The 5,000-nt window shown below is 29.7% G+C and overlaps 1 long non-coding RNA gene across 1 annotated transcript in view; it reads right to left on the minus strand.

Annotated features, from left to right (window-relative positions):
- Window positions 1-3,238: 3,238 nt before the first annotated feature.
- The window catches only part of LOC124956491, an 8,096-nt gene continuing 6,334 nt past the window's right edge, over window positions 3,239-5,000 (minus strand). The window contains exon 2 of the long non-coding RNA XR_007103265.1: window positions 3,239-3,879. This is a non-coding gene — a long non-coding RNA (uncharacterized LOC124956491). The remainder of the gene's footprint in view (window positions 3,880-5,000) is intronic.

The raw sequence follows: 5,000 nt of genomic DNA on the forward strand, positions 1-5,000 counted from the left end.
AAAAAAAAGGGAACGAAAGAACGAAGTATAATAAACATTAGGAAAAAATAAATAAAATCTAATTACACCTTTGTGGTATCTAACGCGTTTATTTTGCAAAGAGGAGAAAATGGAAGAAAGTGTAAAGAAATAAAAAAAGAGGAAAAGAAAAAGATGTAAAAAAAAAAAAAAAAAAAACAAGGAAAAAAAAACCAGGAAAAAAATTATTACGTACAACCCCGAACGATCTTTTTTCAATCGTATCGATTTTTTTTCTTTTTCTTTTCTTGTTTTTATTCATTTATTACTATTATTATTATTATTATTATTATTATTATTATTATTATTATTATTATTATTATTATTATTATTATTATTATTATTGTTATCCTTATAACGAGATATTATCTTCTTAATTTGAATATGGTAAAACCATGAAAATAGAAAATATAATTCAATGCGATAACGTACGACGATATATTTAGTTACGATTAGGAATCTTTTTGCGCTTTCGACAACAAACTTTGTCTTATCGTCAATTAGGCCATTTTTGTTTTTTTCTCTTAAATCTTCGATAAAATCATCTTCCGAATTTCTCTCTCTCTCTCTCTCTCTCTCTCTTTATTTTTTTTCAATTCTAATCTTCGAAATTATGATTACGACACAAGGAAACGATCATCGTTCTTTTTCTTTTCCTTATTATTTTTGCTTTTTCTCTTTGTTGTTTCTTTTTTCTCCCTTCTTTGTTTTTATTTTCTTTTTAATCTTCGTTCGAACGTTCAACGAATCTTGCCATTTTTCTTCTAAACTTCGTCTTATAAACGTTTTTTTCTTTTTTACAAATTTTTCTTTCTTTCTATTTTTTATCTTCCCACGATAGGATTCTCATTCTCTTTCTCTCTCTCCCTCTCCCTCTCTCTCTCTCTCTCTCTCTCTCTCTCTCTCTCTATTTTCTTAATTCTAATCTCGGAAATGACGATTTCGATATGAGAAAACAAACGATCATTCATTTTTCTTTCTCTTATTCCTATTTTCTTTTGCGGATCCGTCATTTTTCTATTCTCTCTCTTTCTCTCTCTCTCTGTCTCTGTCTCTCTTATTCTTTCTTTTTTTTTCTTCCTTTTCGTTCGAATAAGCCCATATCTCACGTTGGGACATCGATTCTTTCGATTATAAAACCCGCGATACGGTGGTTCATCGTTCGAGCGTAAGTACTCGCTCGAGGAAATAAAAGAAAGTGAAAAGTTTCCAGACAACGTAGGAGAGAATTGGAAAGATTTTCTCTTTCGGTCCGTGATTTTATACTAGACGATTCCGACGATTCGTTCATTGTCATTCCACGTGGATTGACACGAAGGTACAATATTCTTTCACGATCATTCGTCTGTGATTTTTTTCTCGGCCACGAGGAGTCAAGAGAAAAAACCGCGACCGTCGTCCGTGCTGAAAAACCCACCCCCTATTCCCTGCACTCTACCCCCTACCCCCTATCCCCTCCCATTGCTCCCCGCTACCTCCTCTTAAAATATTTTTCTTTATTTCTATTTTTTACTTTTTCTCTTTCTATTTTTTTTTTTCTTTTTCTTTTTCCTTGTTCCTTCCCAATGAAAGATATTTTATATTAATAAGCTTGAGGTATGAGGCCAAAAGAAAAAGAGAGAAAGAAAGAAAGAAAGAAAGAAAGAAAGGAAGAAAATAAGAACGAATGGGCTTTATCAAATATCGTAGAAAAATTTGTTTTTGATTAATATTTCGAAACTCGCTTTTAATCTTGAAATATTTCCTTTTTTTTCTTTTCTTTTCTTTTTCTTTCTTTTTTCTTTTCTCTCTCTCTCTCTCTCTCTCTCTCTCTCTCTCTCTCTCTCTCTCTCTCTTGTCGATATTTCGCAAAGATTTTATATCTCTGATACGTTCGAAACAGAGAGATTTGTGTCGAATGATAAAATGAAGGTTTTCGTTCTTTAAATTAAAAAGGAAAAAAAAAAAAAAAAAAAAAAAAAAGAAAAGAAAAGAAAAAAGAAAAAAAAATCAACGGGGTTTTAGTCGACGAGACTAAAACTTCCCTTCTTTTTTTTCTTTCCTTTGTTTTTCTTCTCTTTTCCTTTTTTCTTTTTCTCTATTACGTATTTTCGTTTTTTACAAATTATATAATCCGAACGAAGAGATATTTTTTCTCTTTCTTGTTTTCTTTTTTTTTTCTTTTTCCTTTTTTTTTTTTTTTTTTTTTCCTTTTAGATCGAAATAAAATACACCACCATAAGCGCTTATCTAACAATAAGATTTGCTTCTTTTATAATAATTATATCAATTAGTTTTTCTTTCGCAATGATAATAGATATAACGAATAGGATCGTTCGGAATTTTATTCTATTTATTTCTATGGCGATTAGGAATAATCGATCGATCGATCGATCGATCGATCGATCGATTCGTCGACGTCTTCGTTCTGCGTTTAGAAACAAATTACCGGCTACGAGCTTAGGACAGTCGGTAAGTTAGAATTTAGGAGAGATCTTACTTGCCAACTCAGCAATCGTTGCCCTTGTATAAAAGCTTTCGCATCGCGCGAAATTTTCTTTCGCGTCTGTCGCTAGCGTTTCATTTCCGTGATAGATTAAAGATAGAGAGTACAAAAAAAAAAAAAAAAGAAAAAGAAAAAGAAGAAGTAGAATAAGAAGATGAAGAAGACGTTTAGGCGTGCAACGATAACAAAATAATTCTTACCTATTTGGATTATCGTTAGGATTCATTTCGTACGAACTAACAAGGTCACGCCGTCGTATTTCAATGAAATCATCAAATTCAACAAAACTTCTATCTCTCTTTTTCTATATTTAACTGATGTAAAAAAAAAAAAAAAAGAAAAAAGAAAAAAAAAGATACTTTGATAAGTAATCTATACGAAGAACTTCGAAATGAATTTATTTCAAACGTTATTCGAAAATACTTTTACACGATATAATCATGAAAATAATTATTTTCCATTTTGTATTTCGACATTTTCAACGAATTAATATCTATTATCAAATTAATGAAAAAAAAAAAAAACTTTACAAACGATTTAACGATCAAATAATATTCTATAATCTATAAATATTATACATGCATATATATATATACATACATAAACACATAGTTTTTTAAAAGATATTGAAAAAAACAAAACAAACGAACGAACGAACAAGAGAGAAAAAAACGAAAAGAGAAGGAAAAAAAAGGAGGTGTGGGGGGAGGAAAACAAGAAAAGAAAAAAAGAAAGAAAGGAAAAATGGCCGGACTATCATGGTCCAACGTTTATTATCGTCAATAATATATTAAACGATAGTAATCTTAGAAATAGATATATATCAATCTCTAATGGCGATTAGAGTTAAGAAACTTAAGATGATTTTTCCTGAAGAAAATTCTTACGTATCTCTCTCTCTCTCTCTCTCTCTCTCGTTCTCTCCCTATTTCTCTTATTCTCTCTTTTTCTCTTTCTGATTTTTCCATCGATAGTATCGATCCGAGTAGAAAATAAGGTTCTCGAGAAGGCGATTCTCCCCTTCTGACAATCGTCTTCTACACCCTCGCAGACCGTTCTTTCTCAACGAAGAGACCGTTTTGAACAGCCTGTACCAACAGACTAATGAACAGTTGGCTCCTATTGGTAGTAGGCGCCTGCGTTTAGGCCTCGTTATGTTACGGTAGCGCAGCTGGCATTGCCCGGACCTTTCCTCTGTCTCTCTTTTTCTCTGTCTCTCTCTATCTTTCTCTTTCTCTTGTATGCCTATGTACGTGTATGTACGTGTGTGTGTGTGTGTCTATTTCTCTAGCGTTCTCTAGGCCATGCGCAAGCCTAGGAAAATATTCCCGATGGGCCCAGACCACGTTCGTGCCCACCATTGCTTTCCTCTTCGGCTGCAGGAAATACTAAGCAATAAATCGTCCGACTTATGTACACGATTTATGTGTGTGTGTGTGTATATATGTATATTAAATTGGCCAATAAGTAATATCGGAATTTGCTGCATTTTATATCATAATAAATGAAGACTTTAATGTAACACGCGATATAATGCATATTGTTTCGCTTTTTGTTTATTATTATTATTATTATTATTATTATTTGCTTGATCTATTATAATTGTATTTTCTAAATCTAAATGAATAAGATTGTAAATAAGATTGTATTACTACATGTAATTAATTATAACATTGTTGATATCAACTCGATTATTTAATTAACGTTGATATTTGTGATATTTTATATTATAAATAAATATAAGATTTTTATGTAACCTGGTGACGCAATATTTGATTTGGTTTATTGGATTTTGTATCTATCGGTATGGTATTAGTTGAGGTTTTATCAATATATGTCGATATTTATGATATTTTATATCTAAATAAATAAGACTGTAATATATTATGTAATATAGTATTTGTATATTAGATTTTATTATGCATTGAATATATATATATATGTATACATATATATATACATATTAATATTGAATAGTATTAGTATTGTAATTTTTAATATGTAATTTTCAATATAAAAAATTATTAAATGCAGTGTTGTGTTTATTTAGATATAAAATATAATGAAAATTCTGACATTACTTATTGGCCAACTTAATATATATATACATATATATATTATTATTATTATATAATATATATACTACATACATAGTATATAGTATATACATATATATATATATATAGTACATACGAATAATCAGATGAAATACGAGTAGTCGAGAATAGGGGTCGTTAGACGAGCCGTCGGCTCGTATGGTTTCTATTTCTATTAATTCTTCTATAATTCTAATCTAACAAATTAATTTTCGTAATCTTTTCATTTAATCGAAAATATTTCCATATGTCGTACAAATACATAGGATTTGAATATATTATTGAAATTGTTTACAATCGTAACACGTTCTAAATTATCTATATTTATCTAATCCAAGAAATATTTATTTTTTCGTTTATTATATGTTAGAGTTATGATCAACTGATATATATATATATAT

The sequence above is a fragment of the Vespa velutina genome, chromosome 22, assembly GCF_912470025.1.
Source record: "Vespa velutina chromosome 22, iVesVel2.1, whole genome shotgun sequence".
Lineage (NCBI taxonomy): Eukaryota > Metazoa > Arthropoda > Insecta > Hymenoptera > Vespidae > Vespa > Vespa velutina.